A 21,487-nucleotide genomic window follows, 5' to 3' on the forward strand; every position below is an offset into this window, starting at 1 on the left:
AGTTTTATGAAAATATCTAGAAGAGATTAATCCTTCTTGTATGCAATTCAAATCAGCAGCACTATCAATTAAGGCTGTAAACTCTTTTTTATAATTATAGACAATAAGAGAATGATTTTTGGGTAAAATTTTTGAGAAGTAATTGCTTTTAGATTTAGTAAAAAATCTTCCTTCTCATTTTCTTTAAACTTTGGCGTTTGAAGAAAGTTATCACCTTCGTCTTCATATGAAGATTCCAAGCTATTATCAAGCCCTTTTTGACTTTCAATATTATTAAGTCTATTTTCAATAGCAACATTCTTTTTATTTAGGATCTGAATATCACTTTTGAGATTATTAATTTCTTCCTTTAGATCTTGTATAGTAGTAGGAGTGCTTATTAACTTTCTTTTATCATGAAGAAGTTTTTTTACTTCAAAAATTTGGTAAATCAGATACTTGCCACAAATGTGGTAGATTTGACCATTATGCTAGGGATTGCAAAGTCAAGGAAAAAATCAGAAACCTTGACATAAATGAAAATATTAAGGATTCCTTATGTAAGATCCTTTTAAACTCTGAATTTGAAGAAACAGATGCAGGGTATAGCAGTTATGAATAAACCTCCAGCAATAAAGATCTAAGAGCTCTAGATCAAGAAGATTGCATGACATCTGATAGTGAGTGTTTGCCATGTCAGCAAGGACAAAATTGTGATAACAAGAAAGATAATGATTTATATAAGATCTATTCACAGTTTAAAGAATTAAGTATTAATGTCATTGATAATGACAAAATCATTGAAAAATAATTGATTTATATTTTTCTATTTATATATTTTAATTAAATTAATCATAAAAAATAAAAGTACAAAATTTCTATAAACATCATGAAATGCATATGTAACATCCCGCCTTAGAAAGAGCTCATTTTAGAAAGAACTAAATTAGAAATAACTACATTAAGAATTTTGCAAAGTTATGAGTTTTGAGTTAATTTCAAATGACCATAACTTTCAGTACAAGATGAGTTAGGTGGACCATAACATATAAAATAAAAGGTCTTGGAATCCTCTTTCCAACGCCACCTAATTTGCTAAATTTCGAGTTCGTATGAGGGAGATATGCCCGTTTGAAGTCAGCCTGTCCATTTAAGGAAAATTACCTGAATTAGTGAGGGGTATTTTGGTCTTTTTCTTACTCCATCAGCTTAAAACGAATTTAGTAATATTTCTGGGGTCAAATCTGATTTGGGTCAGTTTACATAATCCCAAATACGCTTAGGGTTTTGAGAGGAGTTCAAGAAGAGGAGAAAAGGAGAAAAAGTTCAAGGCGTTGATCAAAATTCGGGAGATTTGTCGAGCGATTTCGCCAAATCGAGGTATGTAAGCTTTCATAGTGTTGGGTACGTTCACCCACACGCCAATCATGATTTCCCTTTTCGAATTTCATCCACAAGATTGAGTATATTTTAGTTCTTGATGAGTTTCTTGAAGTTTGTGATTTATTCTTTAAGTATGAGGCTTCGTTGAGTTCTTGTGATGAGGATCTTGTGTTGGAGTATTGTCCTGGAGTAATTTAGGGTGAATTTCGTCGTAGTTATGTTGGGTCTAAGAATCCATAAGAGTTTGAGGGGAATCGTCTATTCTAGAGGAGTTAGACATGAAATTGAAGCAAGAAAATTTGTCCAATTTCTGGGAAAAGGGGTGTGGCGCCGCGCCACTCAGTGCGCCCCAAGTGAGTTTCTGTAGTTTGAGTCCTGGGGAGCCGCGCCACTCGTGCGCCCAACCCACCTTCAGTAGTTCAGGGGCTGGCTCCCCACGCCACTTAGTGTGCCAGGGTCGCCAGGTCCCCTACTCTTCCGTTCTTCTTTCCATGTGAGTACCCTTGAATCGTACCTATGTTTTATATTTGATATCCACACTCTAAAACTATATCTAAACATCGAGAGATCATTCATAACATGAATCATAACCTTGAATTCATAATTCAAATTCAAGGTAGAGTTAAGAGTTAAGTCTTGAGAGTTCTTTCGAGTCATTTTGAGAAATCTTTTACAATAATTTTGAAACTTGTTTTAAGACTTGAGTATTTGAGCTTGAGGATGAGGAGAGTTAAGTTTTATTTTTTAAATGAATATATGGGAACTAAGTATTCCCAAGAGTAAATATTTTTACATTTAAGATAAGAAGAAACACCGATTTTCAAAAGAGTTCATGAGCAGTTTTGAGTACTATCTATTTTAAGAGAACTATTTTGAGTAATAATCTCAAAGTTGAGGATGAGGAAAGGTTTTTTTAAAACATATGAGCTAAGTTATATTTTGAGAGTAGTATTGAGCACCGATATAGGGGAAAGTTCAAACGACTCACAGCCCCCATAAACCATGTAGCCAACGTGGGTAGAAAGGGTCATACTTTTTAGATGATTCCTTATTGCTTTTTAAGCATAACTTAGTGGATCCACTTAGTGAGTAGTTCTATACCCCGGCAAAGTATAGGACAGTTCTGGCAGCGTGGGCAAGACGATGTATCATCACATAGCTCATAGTGATGGTTGTCGGTTAGAGAATCTCCCAAACAGAATTATTTTGTATCTTTACATACAAATATGAGTTATTATTATATTTTTAAACACACTGAGTTGTTATCTACTTTTTTAAATGCTTTATATAAACTGCTTCTTTAATGTTGTTTTTATACTACTTTGAGTTGAGTTTTCTTGAGTTGAGTTAAGGTAAGTATGTTTCACTCCTTTCGACTCAAGCTTATGCTATGTTTTAGATTTCCCCTTGGATGCTCGTACATTGAAATGATGTAGATACAGGAGATCAGGATCATCAACAGGCGATTCGTTGTTACCATTCGCAGTTCCAGAGTTGTTTCGTGAGCCTCCTTGTTTCAGGAGGATCCCTTAGTATTTCTCTTATATGTCATGTTATTTCAGTTTTGTTAGGATGATCGGGGGTCTTGTCCCGACATCCCTCATAGTATTAGAGGCTTCATAGATAGTGTAACACCCCGGAAATCTGATGACCTAAGCTAAAGCCTAACATGTAGTCTAGTGTCCTAAAAAGGGTTAACATGAAGATAAGAGTCGTAAAATGACCTCCCTAACTTAGTACTAATGTTTTAGGACCTACACGTCAAGCCATGACCCCCAAGGACCCCTAAGGGTCCTTAGGAGGACCCAAGTGAAGGCCCAAAAAGCTGTCAAAGGACAGCATGACCTACGAATGGGCACCCACGAACCGTGGATAGACCCACCCCCGTAGGTGAAGGTCGTGGGTCGAGACTTAGTCTCCCCATTTCTCCCCTGGTCCTCCTCCTTCCCTGAACCAAACGACGACTTACCAATACGGGGCTTCACCCCACCTACGGACCGTAGGTGGGGGTTTCGTAGGTCACACCTGTAAAGGCTGCCTTAATTCGGCCAAGGGTCAAACATTTTGATTAATTCCTAATTAATTAAGGGCGGGGACAATTATTATTAGTTAATTTAGACATATATAAATACTTCTAAGTCATAAAACTCAACTTAACACCTCACAACTCACAAGACTCAAACATAACCAACTTCCCTCTCAAAATATTCTCTCTCTAAGAGTCCATTGAAGAGCAAGATCAAGGTCAAGCTAGGGGTTCAAGAAACAACCTTTCTCCTCCAATTTAATGTGGAAATCAAGCCAAGGTATGGATGCTTTTCATTCTTGGGTAGCTATCCCCCCAAAAGCCCCTTCAAACTATGTTTTAAGACTTCCAAAAAATCTAGGGTTTCACTCTTGTCATGGGTCTTCTTCCAAAATGATTTCTATTGTTTAATTATGGTTTATTATGATGATTTATGGTTAGATTAATGGAATATTGTTGGATTTTGATGAAAATCTCCCTTTTACCCATGATTTCCCCTTCTTCCTAGCTTGCGAACTATGTATGACTTGATTGATCATGGAAGCTTGACAATTGATTATGTTATGTTTATTAAGTTGTTGAATCATGAAATTCCCCTATCTAGTGTTGTAATTCTAGAAGTTAGGGTTGATCTTGATTTCCTAGCCTTGAAGGGCAACAACTAGGGTTTTTATATGTTGATGAAGATTGTATATGAACTCATGATTCACTTAGATGGTGATGATCGTATGACTATTGTGCTATAGTGGTATTGATGCAAGGTCCTTCTTCCCTATACCCTTTTCACTCAATTATGCATGAAGTATGCATGTATGTTTATGATAAGCTTGTTGTGTTGATGGAAAGGCCATCCTCATGAACACACTATGAATGTTATGTGAAAGGTTTACTCACATGTTGATGATTCTAACTTTGAAAGGACATTATCACCTAATGAATCTATGAGCTATTATGATGTATGTTGGTTTGAGTGCCTAATGCATTCTCTTATGAACACGAACTTAAGTAAAAACTTAATATGACCGTTAAAGGGAATTATGCTTAGCACCGAGTGGATATGAAAATGAGATGGAGACTTTTACGTTTAGCAAGTCCGGCTTCTTAATGTATGTTGTCTCATGGGATGGAAACCTTTTACGTTTAGCAAGTCCGAGTTTCTAGTAGCAATCCACATATCCCATAACTATGTGCCCACATAGTTCTTAGCTAGTGGATCCACGTAAAAGCTATTATGTACGTCCTACCTTAGGCAAGTAGGACACCATTTTTCGGTGTGGGGGTAGAACACCGGATTCCATGTAGCTCACATGGTCTATGTCAGTTAAGGTTAAACTTCCCTATATGATATGAATATGAACTATGATAAGAACATGTACTTTAATTATGACTTCTTAAGAGGTACTACTTGGTAGGAGTGGGGGTATGGGACTTCACTCATACATTGCATAGTAGGCTTTAAGATGGGTTGTGGTGAGGTTTTTTTTATGTTATGATGACTTATGGATTATGCATGAAAGATATGTATGAATGTTAAGGTTAACTTTACTTGTTACAAGCTATGAACATGAATGACTCCTTACTTATGTATGTTGGTTATTGATGAGGCAAAAGTGAGATATGTATGTTGTTGGTGGCCTAAATGTGATACTTAACATTTGGTAGGGTTATGGGATCTTACCTTTGCATTGCACTAGTATGGATTTGGGTTGTTTATATGTTGGTTTGACTTATGATTCTTCATAAATGTGCATTATGGTTTTAAAACTTGATAAAGGCTTGATTTCAGCTAAATTTCCCTTTTGTGCATGTTTTAAGGATTTTTATACATGGATTCCATACTTAGTACATTATTTGTGCTAACCCATATTTTCTACATTATATGAGTGTAGGTTTCGGTCGTTGAGACGTACTACTTCTTTTAAGTGAAGCTTGGGTTGACTATTCCCTAGTCTTGGTGAGTCCTCAAGTTCGAGGATAAGATATTATCATTTTCTAGATTGTACTCTCTACTTTTGAAACTTTATTGATGTAAAGGGATTTTGACCCTATTTGTACTTTCTGTTGTACTAGATGGTGATTGAGACAAGTCTAGATTCTTATTTTCGTTATGAAAATAAGTTGACTTTGATTGTTAAAATTTTAAATTTTTCCACATTATTTTATGTCTTTATGTTATGATTATGCTAAGGGCTTGTATGAGACCCCTTCGGGGTCAAGTACTCCATGTTGCTCCTAGGGGGTAACCCGGGTCGTGACAAACTTGATAATCAGAGCACAAGGTTATAGAATGATTCTAGGATGATGTCTCATGAACCACGTCTAGTAGAGTCTTATTCATGAGTGTGAAGCGCGCCACACTTATAAATGAGAGGCTATAAGATGTTTAGGAACTTTCACTTCTTTCATTACTCTTTAGTCGTTCCTTAGAGTTTTAACTCTATGAAGTCGTTTTCCTAACCATTTTCTTGTGCATATAGGAATATGACTACAAGAAGGATGGAAGAGGAGATTGTGGATGATGGAGTTCCTCCCCAAGGTCCTCAAGGGCCTCAAGTTCCTTAAGCCCCTAATGATGAAGGGGCTATGACAAATTTTGAAATAAGGTCGACGCTTCAAACATTGAATCATGTTTTAGAGACTCAAGTCACTAGGGATGCTAGAGCTCATGTGAATCCCAATGCAAGTATAACCGCTTCAAAGATTATAGATTAAGGTGCTTGATGCTATGGGTGTGTCTCCACAAGAGAAGACGGAACTAGCCGCCTACCAATTGAAGGATGTGGCTCAAGTATGGTATGAGCAATGGAAGGATGAGTGACCCGTGAGAGCGGGCCCGGTTGATTGGGGATTGTTCAAGTCGGTCTTCCTTGATAGGTTTTTCCCCCTAGGGTTGAGGGAGAGAAAGATTCAAAAATTCATCAACCTTCACCAAGGAGGTATGAGTGTGAATGAGTATAGACTTAAGTTCACCCCAATTGTCTAAGTATGCTCCAACCTTAGTGGCGGACTCAAGGGGTAAGATGAACAAATTTGTTATGGGGATATCCGACTTGGTAGTCAATGAATGTCGTTCGTCAATGTTTATCTAAAGTATGAATATTTCACGTCTTATGGTTCATGCCGAACAATTGAGGAACAAAAGCTCAAACAAGTGAATAGAGAAGTGAAGAGGGCAAGGACCAATGATGGGAATTCTTCTAAGGGTAAATTTGAGGTTCAAGGTAAACCAAGGTTCAAGAAGAGGTTTTCCAACCAAGGCTCCTCTAGCACTCTAAGGGTCAACAAAGATAGGGTGTCTAACCCTAATCCACAAGGAGGTAATAGTGGTAGCTCTTATGTTGATAGGCCTAATTGTGCAAAGTGTGGTAAGAAGCATGAAGGCAAGTACCTAGTTGGCACGGATGGTTGCTTTAGTTGTGGGAAGCGCTGTCATAGCAAGAGAGATTGTCCCATGCTAAAGGTTCAAGGGAGAGAGGTCAAGCAAGTCCCTCCAAGTGGATCAAATTCCGATGCTCCCAAGAATAATAACTTATATGCTCTTCAATCCCGAGGTGACCAAGAGAGCTCACCGAATGTGGTGGGTATGTTGCAAGTCTTTTCCATTGATGTATATGCATTATTAGACCCCGGTGCCACCTTGTCATTTGTTACACCTTTTGTGGCTATGAAATTTGAAATGCTCCCCGAAGAGTTTCTAGAACCTTTTTCGATGTCTACCCCAGTTGGTGACTCGGTAGTGGCAAAAAGAGTCTATAGGAGTTGTCCTATTTCTTTGTCTCATAAAGTCACTTTGGTTGATTTGGTAGAATTAGACATGCTTGATTTTGATGTAATATTGGGCCTGGATTGGTTGTATGCATGTTATGCTTCAATAGATTGTAGGACCCGGGTGGTCAAATTTTAATTTCCAAAGGAGCCAATTTTAGAGTGGAAAGGGGGGAATTTTATTCCTAGAGGTCAATTTGTTTCATGTCTTAAATCTAGAAAAATGATCTCCAAGGGGTGCATGTATCATATTGTTAGGGTTATGGATGTTGAGTCCAAGGTCCCTTCTTTAGAGTTGGTCCCCGTGGTGAGTGAGTTTCCGAAATTCTTTCCCGATGACTTGCCTGACATTCCTCCCGAACGGGAAATAGACTTTGGCATTGATCTTATGCCGGATACACAACCCATATCTATCCATCCCTATAGAATGGCTTCGGCCGAATTGAAATAGTTGAAGGAGCAACTCAAGGACTTGTTAGACAAGGGTTTTATCCAACCAAACATATCTCCATAGGGTGCTCCGGTATTGTTCGTAAAGAAGAAAGATGGGTCCCTTAGGATGTGTATTGATTACTGTCAATTGAACAAGGTCACTATAAAGAATAAGTATCTTCTTCCTAGGATTGACGATTTGTTTGATCAACTCTAAGGGGATAACTATTTCTCCAAAATAGATCTTCGTTCGGGTTACCATCAACTAAGGGTAAGAGGGTGTGACATTCCTAAGACTAACTTTAGGACCCGGTACAGTCACTATGAATTTGTGGTTATGTCTTTTGGGTTAACAAATGCCCCGACGGCATTCATGGACCTAATAAATAGGGTGTTTAGGCAATATCTTGATTCGTTTATGATCATTTTTATTGACGATATTTTGATCTATTCGAGAAGTGAGGGTGAACATATGGATCATTTGAGGATTGTATTGCAAGTCCTTAAAGACCACCAATTGTATGCAAAGTTTAGCAAGTGTGAGTTTTGGCTAAGATCAGTTGCCTTCATTGGTCATATTGTGTCGGGTATGGGTATTGAGGTAGATCCTAAGAAGACGTATGCGGTAAAGAGTTGGCCTAGACCTCTACTCCTACCGATATTTGAAGCTTCTTGGGTTTGGCCGGTTATTATAGGAGGTTTGTTGAGGGGTTTTTCCTCCATTGCTTCTCCATTGACGACTTTAACTCAAAAGAAAGCTAAGTTTGTGTGGTCGGAGGCTTGTGAGAAAAGCTTCCAAGAATTGAAAGATAGACTTACTTTCGCTCCGGTGTTGACCTTACCGGAGGGTACCAATGGGTTTGTGGTATATTGTGATGCTTCTCGAGTGGATTTGGGATGTGTCCTTATGCAACATGGTAAAGTGATTGTCTATGCTTCAAGGCAACTCAAGGTACATGAAAATAATTATTCGACTCATGATCTCGAATTAGTAGCGGTTGTGTTTGCTTTAAAAATATGGAGACACTACTTATATAGGGTCCATGTAGATGTTTTCACCGACCACAAGAGTCTTCAATATGTGTTTAGCCAAAAAAACTTGAATCTCCGACAAAGAAGGTGGTTAGAGATTTTGAAGGATTATGACATGAGTGTCCTTTACCACCCCGACAAAGCTAACGTAGTTACGGATGACATAAGTAGATTGTCCATAGGTAGTGTGGCTCATGTAGAAAATGAGAAAAAGGAATTGGTTCGTGATGTGCATAGGTTGGCCCGATTAGGTGTCCAACTAATGGATTCCACCAAGGGTGGAGTCATGGTCCATCATTGTTCCGAATCGTTCTTTGTGGTTGATGTAAAGTCTAAACACGGCCTTGATCCCATATTGATGGAGTTGAAAGAATCGGTTCTCAACAAGTCCGTCGAGGCCTTCTTTCAAGGGGGAAATTGGGTGCTTAGGTACCAAGGTAGATTATGTGTTCCGGATGTTGATGGCTTAAGAGAGCAAATTTTAGAAGAGGCTCATGGTTCGCGGTATTCTATTCATTAGGGAGCCACCAAGATGTACCGTGATCTACAGGAAGTCTATTGGTGGAATGGCATGAAAAAAGATATAGCGGGTTTTGTGGCCAAATGTCCGAATTGTCAACAAGTTAATGCCGAACACCAAAACCTGGGAGGTTTGTCCCAATATATAGCTATTCCCACTTGGAAGTGGGAGGATGTGAATATGGATTTTGTTGTGGGTTTGCCTCGTACTCGAAGGCAACATGATTCTATTTGGGTCATTGTTGATAGGATGACAAAATCAACCCACTTTATTCCCGTCAAGACTTCATTTTCGACGGAAGACTATGCGAAGTTGTACATTAATGAGATAGTGAAGTTGCATGGGGTTCCCTTATCTATCATCTCGGATCGGAGTACTCAATTTACTTCACACTTTTGGAAGGTATTCTAAAAAGGGGTTGGTACCAATGTTAAGCTTAGTACCGCTTTCCACCCTCAAACAGATGGTCAAGCGGAACGGATCATTCAAACCTTAGAGGACATGTTGAGGGCTTGTGTGGTAGATTTCAAGGGTAGTTGGGATGACCATCTCCCATTGATTGTGTTTGCCTACAACAATAGTTACCACTCAAGCATTGCCATGGCTCTGTTTGAAGCACTATATGGTAGGAGGTGTAGATCTCCGGTTGGTTGGTTTGAAGTAGGTGAATTTGCTCTAATTGTTCCCGAACTAGTTTATAAGGCCATTGAAAAAGTTTGACTTATTAAAGAGAGGTTGAAGATGGCCCATAGTCGGCAAAAATCATATGCCGATGTTAGAAGGAGGGATCTAGAATTTGAGGTTGGTGATTGAGTCTACTTGAAAATCTCACCTATGAAAGGTGTTATGAGGTTTGGTAAGAAGGGGGAGCTTAGTCCCCGGTATGTGGGCCCATATCAAATCTTGAAATGTGTTGGGAAAGTTGCATAATAATTAGACTTACCAAATGAGTTGGCTCCGGTTCACCCGGTGTTTCATGTTCCATGCTTAAGAAGTGTATTGGTGATCCGGTATCCATCATTCCTTTAGAGGGTTTAGGAGTTGATGAGAACCTTTCTTATGAAGAAGTCTCGGTTGAGATTTTGGATCGGCAAGTGAAGAGGTTGAGAAATAAGGAAGTAGCCTCCGTTAAGGTTTTGTGGAGGAATCACTTAGTTGAGGGTGCTACATGGGAGGCCGAGGCCGATATGAAGTCCCGTTATCCTCATACTTTTACTTCTACTCCTATCCAAACTTGAGGTAAGTAGTTTTCTTGAGTTGATGTTTTGGAAGTCATATATGCTACATGTGTTCTTTATGATTTCCTTATGTTGTGCATGTTCTTGTGAGAATTTATGTTTAGCATATATTGAGCTTTCATTATTTATATGTTCCTCATGTTGATTTGCATTTTAGTATGCTGATTGCATAATTGACTTCATGAGGTGAATTGATGGACATGCTTAGTTATGTTTTGATGAAATGACATGTTGGCTCCATATTGTTGTGTTGAGCTTGCTTGAGTTGGAGAAGGTAGTTCCTCCCATGTATATGTGAATTGATGAGTTTCATGCATGTTGGGTTAGTAGATGTAGTTCCTACTTTCTTGTATTGCATTGGCCATAGAGTTGAAGTTTCCTCCTATTGAATAAGTTCATAAAGTGAATAGTGCATTTGTGAGTTTTGCACATTTTTGATGTTTCATGCATAATAGGCTGTTAGTCTAGAGTTTCTAACTTAGTTTGGTGTCTAGATCATCATTCGAGGATGAATGTTCCCAAGGGGGGAGGGGATAATGTAACACCTCGGAAATCTAATAACCTAAGCTAGAGCCTAAAATGTAGTCTAGTGTCCTAAAAAGGCTTAACATGAAGATGATAGTCGTAAAATCACCTCCCTAAGTTAGTACTAATGTTTTAGGAACTACACGTCAAGGCATGGCCTATAAGGACCCCCCAAGGGTCCTTGAGGAGGACCCAAGTGAAGTACCCAAAAGCTGTCAAAAGACAACATGACCTATGAATGGGCACCCACGAACCATGGGTGGACCCACACCCTGTATGTGGGGGTCGTGGGTCGAGACTTAGTCTCCCCATTTATCCCCTGGTCCTCCCCCTTCCCTGAACCAAACAACTACTTACTAGTACGGGGCGTCACCCCACCTATGGACCGTAGGTGGGGGTTTCGTGGGTCACACATGTAGAGGCTGCCTTAATTCGGCCAAGGGTCAAACATTTTGATTAATTCCTAATTAATTAAATAAGGGTGGGGACAGTTATTATTAGTTAATTTAGACGTATATAAATACTTCTAAGTCATAAAACTCCACTCAACACCTCACAACTCACAAGACTCAAACATAACCAACTTCCTTCTCAAAATATTCTCTGTAGGACTCCATTAAAGAGCAAGGTCAAGGTCAAGCTAGAGATTCAAGAAACAACCTTTATCCTCCAATTTCGTGTGGAAATCAAGCCAAGGTATGGATGCTTTTTCATTCTTGGGTAGCTATCCCCCAAGAAGCCCCTTCAAACTATGTTTTAAGACTTCCAAAAAACCTAGGGTTTCACTCTTGTCATGGGTTTTCTTCCAAAACGATTTCTATTATTTAATTATGGTTTATTATGGTTGATTATGATGATTTATGGTTATATTAATGGAGTATTGTTGGATTTTGATGAAAATCTCCCTTGGACCCATGATTTTCCCTTCTTCATAAATTGTGAACTATGTATGACTTGATTGATCATGGAAGCTTGACAATTGATTATGTTTACGTTTATTAAGTTGTTGAATCATGAAATTACCCTATCTAGTGTTGTAATTCTAGAAGTTAGGGTTGATCTTGATTTCCTAGCCTTGAAGGGTAATAACTAGGGTTTTAATATGTTGATGAAGATTGTATATGAACTCATGATTCACTTAGATAGTGAGGATCCTATGACTATTGTGCAATAGTGGTATTGATGCAAGGTCCTTCTTCCCATTACCCTTTTCACTCGATTATGCATGAGGTATGTATGTATGTTTATGATAAGCTTGTTGTGTTGATTGAAAGGCCATCCTCATGAACACACTATGAATGTTATGTGAAAGGTTTACTCACATGTTGATGATTCTAAGGTTGAAAGGACATTATCAACTAATGAATCTATGAGCTATTATGATGTATGTTGGTTTGAGTGCCTAGTGCATTCTCTCATGAACACGAACTTAAGTAAAGACTTAATATGACCTTTAAAGGGAATTATGCTTAGCACCGAGTGGATATAAAAATGAGATGGAGGCTTTTACGTTTAGCAAGTCCGGCTTTCCAATGTGTGTTGTCTCATGGGATGGAAACCTTTTACGCTAGTAGTCTGAGTTTCTAGTAGCAATCTTCATATCCCATAACTATGTGACCACATAGGTCTTTAGCTAGTGGATCCACCTAAAAGCTATTATGAAAGTTCTACCTTAGGCAAGTAGGACACCTCTTTTCGGTGTGGGGGTAGAACACCGGATTCCATGTAGCTCACATGGTCTATGTAGGTTAAGGCTAAACTTCCCTATATGATATGAATATGAACTATGATAAGAACATGGACTTTAATTATGACTTCTTAAGAGGTACTACTTGGTAGGAGTGGGGGTATGGGACTTCACTCATACATTGCACAAGTAGGCTTTATGAGGGGTTGTGGTGAGGTTTTTTTATGTTATGATGACTTATGGATTATGTATGAAAGATATGTATGAAAGTTAAGGTTAACTTTACTTGTTACAAGCTATGAACATGAATGACTCCTTACTTATGTATGTTGGTTATGGATGCGGCAAAAGTGAGATATGTATGTTGTTGGTGGCCTAAAAGTGATACTTAGCATTTGATAGGGTTATGGGATCTTACCTTTGCATTGCACTAGTATGGCTTTGGGTTGCTTAATATGTTGGTTTGACTTATGATTCTTCATAAATGTTCATTATGGTTTTAAAACTTGATAAAGGTATGAGTTTAGCTAAATTTCCCTTTTATGCATGTTTTAAGGATTTTTATGCATGGCTTCCATACTTAGTACATTATTTGTGCTAAACCCAATATTTTCTACATTCTATGAGTGTAGGTTCCGGTCATTGAGACATACTACTTCTTTCAAGTGAAGCTTAGGTTGACTATTCCCTAGGTTTGGTGAGTCCTCAAGTTCGAGGAGAAGATGTTATCATTTTCTAGCTTTTATTGTACTCTCTACTTTTGAGACTTTATTGATGTAAAGGGCTTTTGACCCTATTTGTACTCTCTATTGTACTAGATGGTGAGTGAGACAAGTCTAGATTCTATTTTTGTTATGAAAAAGAAGTTGACTTCGATTGTAAAAGTATTAAATTTTTCCGCATTATTCTATGTCTTTATGTTATGATTATGCTAAGGGCTTTCATGAGACCCCTTCGGGGTCAAGTACATCATGTTGCTCCTAGGGGATAACCCTGGGTCGTGATAAATAGACAGTAGTTCATGAATCTTGTTCATTTCAGTTGTTATGTTCTAGACTTGAGTTGCCATTGGGGCCAATTGAATGTTTCTTTAAAATATTTTGAGTTTACTTTTGAAACAGTTGTGTAAAGTTAAACTTTTGAGTTTATTCTATGTTGAGTAAGTCTCCCGTTGAGAGTTGAGTCAGGCCAATGGTTCGCTTGGGGCCATCAATGGTTCTCGAGTGTCAGTCGCGTCCAAGGTGTAGGTTCGGAGCGTGACAACATGTTTGGCAAAAAGATTAATATTATAAATATAATGTCATAAAATTATAAAAACATTTGTCAAATAGATAATCTATCAAGTCTAACTAAAAAAAATAGCTTGCAATGTAAAATATTCCGTCAGTATTTCTAAAACAAATAAAATTGAAAATATAATATAAGCTCTAAATTCAAAACAAAAAATTTAACATAATACTCTTATGTCAAATTTCAACATAACATACATAAATATAATTTAAAAGAAAAGAAAAACACAAGTCCATAACCTTATTCAACAATGAATTCTACTTTAATTTAAAGATTAGAATACAAATACTAATGAAAAAAAAATAGATAATACAAAAAAAATTCATGGAATCACATGAAGTAAAGGTTGATAATGAGAAGGAAATGAAATATAAATACTATAAAATAAAATAAATTTTTTTAGAAAGCATTAGAATAATAATAAAAAAAGAAAAAAAAATAAAAAAAATAAAAAAAAATTAAAACGAAAAAATAGAAATAAAACTAAAAGGAAGAAATTAAAAAAATAATTAGTTTGTAATTACACCATGTAATTACCAGTAATTCACAATCTCTCCTTGTGAATTGGAGAGTGCAATTACCACCTGTCAATTACACTCAATAATCTGTTGACCAAGCAATTACATGGTCAACCAAACAGGCCAGACAGCGTAATTGTACCAAATTACACCAGATTCAATTACCAGGGTGACTTTCCAAACATACCCTAAATATATTATTTATATGGAAAAGGCCTAAAATACTTTTGAACTATTAAAAATGGTATAAAACTATCATCTGATCACCTACATCTGTCTTTAGGTTTCGTATGGCTTAGGGTCCAACTTCTTAGGAAGCCCGCATTTTAAAGAAAATATGTTTTTATATATAATTTTTTAAAAGAGAGAAGTACTAAAAGAACTCATGTACTTGACATGAATTATTTGTTTCATCCCCTAATTTGCGACATACTTAAAAATACTCTTTTACTTGACTAATTGAACTTAAATACACCTCTTTCATGTCATACACATAAACATGTTATTCATGCGCGTACATGTGGCTCATTTAATACAAAATTCTTCTTAAACATGCTCTAACTATTTCTATTAATCATTAAAAAGCCTTAATAATTCTCGTTAAGTTCTGGGTTGTTTTCAACACTTTTCTCAAATTTTTTAATTAAGAATCACATGCTCCTAGGAGAGTTTGAGACCACTTGATATGTCATGTGTAGGGATGATAAGCGGGTTAAAGTTTTTGCGGGGTGGGGTGGGTACAATTCTTTTTTGAAAATAGATATGTAGGTCATGGCGCGCATGCGAGCTAGATTTTTTCTTTTGTACTCAAACTAAAGGTAAAACATACAGAAGTTAGAACTAGGGGTGCCAAATGGGCGGGTTTGGTTGAAATTAGAGATATTAAAATGGGTTGAAATAGAAATTGGGTTGTGTCTTGACCCGCCCAAGTTTAGTTTAGGCTCAAATGGGCTAAAAAATGGGTTGGGTCTTGACCCGCCCAATTTGACCCGATTAATCTCAATAGTTTTAACATAGTGATATTTAACTTATATAATCACAATGCGAATTTCAACTCAAGATTTTTTTTTTAAAAAGTAACAAATGGATAGATAAATTCTAAAAGATGTTAAATAGATAATAATAATTCATACCTTTAATATAGAAACATATCTTAGTAAAAAGTTTTAAAACGGGTTGAATTGGAGATTGAATTGGGCTCAATTGAGGATTCTCTTAAAATGGTTAGGCATGAATGGGTTGAGATTGAACTCAATTCAAATTATCTTGAGCCCAACCCTTAAAATTCTGGGCGGGTTACCTATGGTTGGGTTCATTTTTTACACCCCTAGTTAGAACAATACACGGGCGAGCGGCGACAAGCCGACGTTGATGGCCTCACAAGTCACAACAGAAGATCGGGTCTCTCTCGTTACAGCAATACGCATAAGTTTTCTTCACTCTCTCACATTATCATCTTTTTAGCCTTCAGAATTTAGATTTGAAAATACTCTAACTACATATTTTCTTTTTCGAATTTGAGTTTTTTCTTCTTTTACAAAATCAAATTGCAATTAATAATGGATAGTTAATCGAATTGTTGACAATGTGAGTCAAGTATACCTTGTATGGCTCTTAATGGCTAATTCTTGTTATGGGCTTCTGCTAAATCAACAAAATGGTGATTAATTTGCTCTCAAACAGTCATATTGTATATTGCTTTTATTTTGATTAATAAAATCTGGCCCTTTGGCCTTTTAGTTAAAAAAAAAAAATAGTAGTTCAATTCCTATACTTTGAGTTGGAAAAGGGAAAAATAGAAACACAAATTAAGTAGACATTAGAGGAGATGGTCATGTAGAAGTATTAATGAATCTTTTTTACTTCTTGTAAATCTAGTAATTAAAGATATACGTAGTCCACCAGTGTTCAGGAAGTTGAAAATGTTGTTCATCTTGTATTCATAAGATACTTAGAACAAAACTTTGAAAAACTTGGTTAGAAACAACAAAGTTTAAAGAGTATTTTCAAACTAGAAAATTAAAACTAGTAGAGAAAATAGAATCAGAAACAGATTAGAAACAATATAAAAATATTTTTCTCAAAGAAAGAAAATTTAGCCCACTGAATGCACAGTGTTCCCTTAAGGAAATTATTACCATCAAGTACCTGAGTTTAATGGAATATATCCTCCCACGATAGAACGATTTTACTCACCAGTGTATCGGTACCTAAAACCACGGTGTCAGCGAACCACTCAACGGCAGTAAAGTACACTTAGAATACTAGATTTAGTAGTAGTAGAAGAAGTCAAGAAAAAAATCGTTTTAGCTAAAATGAGAGAAAATCCCTCAATTTATAGAAAACAAAGGGTAGTGTGAAAAGGTTTTTATTGTGCCTTACCGAAAAGGTCACAAACCTTTGAAAAAGTCACAATCTTTCAGAATGATCACAACCTTTCATAAAAGTCACAACTTTTTCATAAAAGTCACAACTTTTCATAAAAATCACTTTTCATAAAAGTCACAACTCTTCATAAAAGTCGCAACTCTTCATTTTTCAGTCACACCTTTTAAAACCCAACAATCCCCCGCATGAATGGGAAATGACTCCAAGACAAAGAAACGGACAAGTATGTGTACTTTACAAGCAATAATTAATTGCATCTGGATAAGTAGATTTCCCTTGGACTTTCCCTAGTGAACATATGTTGGATATACTCGATCAATCGGTATCTTTGAACCGTCGAGTTTTGGTGTATACCTAGACAACCATATGTCACACAATTAACCCTTTACTGTTTATGGTTCTTACGGTTGTATTCGTTGCAACCATGAACACCTTCATGTTTCATGAGTGTATAGAGAATAGACTTTTGACAATAATTCTCGTTGAAGCGGCTTACACTTCACACTCACATAGGTGATTATTAACCGTGTCATCGCATAGATACACTATTTGGTCAAGTCTGTCAAACTTAGCAAATCATTAAAAAGTTTAAGCTTTTATTAACTCAATAACAAGCCTTAATGTTTTAACCTCGTTCCTGAACATTATCTTCATCATGAGAATGGATTGAGTTGATTGACAATGTCGAACCGTCAGTCACAACCTTGTTTTTCTCCTTGAATCTAGCTCTTGGGATCTCCAGTCTGCTAGATAAAGTTATCGCCATGATGACTTGTCCTAAGCCGTAAACCCATTCCCTTAGATGATCTTTCAACTTTCTGTCTAGTTAGGCCTTTTTGTAAGTGGATTCGACACATTATCCTTTGACTTTACATAGTCAATTGTGATAATTTCACTAGAGAGTAGTTGTTTTCTAACGGTATTATGTCTATCTCTTATATGATGAGGCTTTCCGTTATACATCATGCTCCATGCCTTACCTATTGCATCTTGACTATCAAAGTGTATGCATACTGATGCCAAAAGGTTTAGGACCAAAAATAATAATCTATCAAGAAATTCCAAAGTCTTTCAACTTATTCATCGGCCTTATCTAGAGCACCTAGCTCAGATATCATTGTAGAGCTAGCGATACATATCTTTTTGGAAGATTTCCAAGAGACTACTCTTCCACCAAGAGTAAATACATATCCACTCGTGGTTTTTACTTCATTTGATCCCGATAATCCAATTTGCATCACTATATCCTTTCAATACTGTTGGATATTGTTATAATGCAATACATAGTTTTGAGTATGTTTTAAATACCCCAAAATCTTTTCATTGTCATCCAATGAGTTTGATTGGGATTACTCGTGAACCAACTCAGTTTACTAATAGCACATACTATATCTGATCGCGTACACTTCTTGATATACATTATACTTCCCAATACTCTAGCACAATTCAATTGTGAGTCACTTTCGCCTTCACTCATTTGAAATGCAAAGCTTACATTTATTGGAGTCTTGACGATATTGAAATCCAAATATTTGAACTAGTCAAGTACCTTTTCGATGCAATGAGACCGTGACAATGCTAAACATTATGGAGTTCTAAGGATTCTTATACCTAAGATCGTATCAACAGATCCAAAATCTTTCATATCAAACTTGCTTTCTAACATACGTTTAGTAGCATTTATGTCATTAGTGTCTCTACTGATGATCAACATGTCACTAATATACAAACAAACAATGACCGTGTGATTTTAATGTAAACACATTTATCACTTCCGTCATTCTTAAATCCATTTGCCAACATGGTTTGGTCAAATTTCTTATGTCATTGTTTGGGTGCTTGTTTTAGTCCATAAAGTGACTTAACAAGTTCGCACACTTTCTTTTCTTTACCAGGAATCACAAAACCCTTGGGTTGTTCCATGTAAATTCCTTCCTCCGATTCTCCATTTAAGAAAGTTGTTTTCACATTCATTTGATGAATTTAGAGGTCATATAACCCAACTAATAATATTAACATCTGAATGGATGGATGTAATTTTAGTTACTGACGAGTATATATCGACAAGATCAAGACCTTGTTTTTGTCTAAAGCCTTTGACAAAAAGTCTTGCTTTATATTTGTCAATAGTTCCATCAACTTTCATTTTCCTTCTGAAGATTCACTTTGAACCCAAAGGTTTATTTTCTGGAAGAATATCAATTAACTTCCAATATGGTTGATCAAGATTGCATTAATCTCACTATTGACACCATCTTTCCAGAAAGATGAGTCTACAGAAGACACAAGAAATGTTACAAAATCATATTCAAAGGAAGTAGATGTCCTTTGACGTTTACTACGCCTCTGGACCTCTTTATTAAGTACATTCTCTTTTTTTATTTCCAAGGTCTTTTAGACCCTTCACTAGACTACTCAAGTCTAATTTTACATTCCACAATCATAGGTCCTATTTTAATCCTTTTAGGAATAGGAACTTGGACTTTGGCTAGACACCCCCACACTTTGAAATATTTCAAGTTGGATTTTCTTCATTTCCATTTTTCATACGGAATAGATTGTGTCCTGAACAAACAAAATTCCTTTCTTTCTGAAAAATAAAACTTTTTGTTGGTCCCTTTTGCAGTAAGGATAGTTCCTCCACACAAGTTTTGTGGTAAACCTGAACTTATAAGTAATGCGGCCATCATTTTCTTCAAAGTTCATTTTTTTCCATTCTGCAATTCCGTTAGATTTAAGTGAATAGGACAGTAGTTTGATGGATAAATCCATTTTCCAAACATATTTTTGCAAAAGGAGATTTATATTCTCCATCCCTATCACTTCTTATCTTTTTTCCAACTGATTTTCAACTTCAATATTATACTGTCTAGACATTTCTATTGCTTCATCCTTACCATTTAGCAAATAGACATAGTCGTTTCTAATGCAATTGTCAATGAAAGTTATGAGATACTTTTTCCCACCACGAGATGGTGTTGACTTCATATCACAAATGTTAGTGTAAATCAACTCTAAGGGATTAGAATTCCTTTCAACAGATTTATAAGAATGCTCAGCATACTTAGATTCCACACAAACTTGACATTTTTATTTATTGCACTCAAAGTTAGACAAAACTTCTAAGTTGATCAGTTTTCCTTACAAGGTTTTGTAATTGACATGCCCCAAGTGTTCATGTCACAAACAGTTTGACTCAAGCAAGTAAGAACAAATAAAAATATTGAATTTGAAAAGCTCTCCGCGAGGTAGCTTTTTCTCACAAATATTTTGTTCCTATTTCTTATAATTTTGTGTGATACAAACATTGTTTAGAGTCATCACCTTGTCAAATGTCCTTTTCGAAAGGACCTTTCCATAACTTTCAATTTGATTGTTATAGAACTACCCATGAACAAAGTTTCATCGGGTCCAATAAAGGCAATATCGTCTAAATGCTTCTTTTACAAAACATGACAAATGACTATTCACCAATATTCATATCTATACAAATAGTTATATTTAATAGACATATCTTATCATGAAAAGTCACAACATTTTAAGTGACACTTTTTCATAAAAGAACTCAATCATTTTGAACAAGTATACATATAATTTGGTAGTTTCATACTAGTCATACCATATACTAGTAAAAGCGAAAACTCAACGACCACAATATCAAATATACTCCAAGAATTTTGTGGGTCTAACATAATACAAAAGTATCATCGAATTTCATATCTTGTGCTTCAAATTTAAATTAGACACTTAGTCTAATTTTATCTTTGTCATAAGCATAGAATCCCCCACATTTTAAATATGATCTCAAAAATATTTTTCAGTATTTGAGAATAGTTTTTCCACATTTTTTTTTCTCATGCTATCAAAGTGTCATTGGCAACATGAAACCACTTTTGAAAATATTATTCTACAAAAGAATTATAGTGCTTCAATTCTCTTTGACAATCTTTACACAATGTAAAAGTTCATTCCATATAGGCACAAAATCACAAACTCTAAGTCACTGATATTTTTCCTCTATCACAAATAGACATACCACTTAGTATTTAGAATACTAACAATAAAGACAAAATTTTTGTACAATTTGTTTCTATATAACAGTGAAGTTTATAGAAAGCCAAAAGTACAACATTGACTTATTGTGTGAAGTTTTCATATTCTTTAAATCAATAGCACAGTCTAATTTATCCAGAGTAGAAAACTACAAAAGTTTTTAGTCTACAAAAATCAGACACAATCAAATTTCACATGGAGTACAAAATTACAAAAGTTTTTTTTTTCTTTTTTAGTCTCCAAACATAATTAAACATATTCTTATATTATCACATAGATATGTTTTTCTTTTCAAATAGCCTTCCAACTATAACATTTTGACATACAATTTTATCAAACAAAAATGTGCATCTCTCATTCTGCAAACTAAAGAATTTTAAAGGCAACACTTTTTGCCAAAAAAAAATCATTCAAAAATCATATGGTTTGCAGATCTTTTTCCAAAGACATACATGATAAATATCAAAACTGTTAACTTTTAGAAACTATTTCCCTCCTTAGATAAATAATTAGAAGGTTAGCTAGTGTAATCTTTAACCAAAATACCACCAATTCTTCTAGTACATTCTCACTCCGACCTTGCTAAACAAAGCGCCGACTTCTGGAGAAGTAATGCATTAATATTCTACTTCCATGATTTGTTTCTCTCAA

This window comes from Solanum tuberosum, unplaced genomic scaffold (genome assembly GCF_000226075.1).
Source record: "Solanum tuberosum cultivar DM 1-3 516 R44 unplaced genomic scaffold, SolTub_3.0 scf00289, whole genome shotgun sequence".
Taxonomy (NCBI): Eukaryota; Viridiplantae; Streptophyta; class Magnoliopsida; order Solanales; family Solanaceae; genus Solanum; species Solanum tuberosum.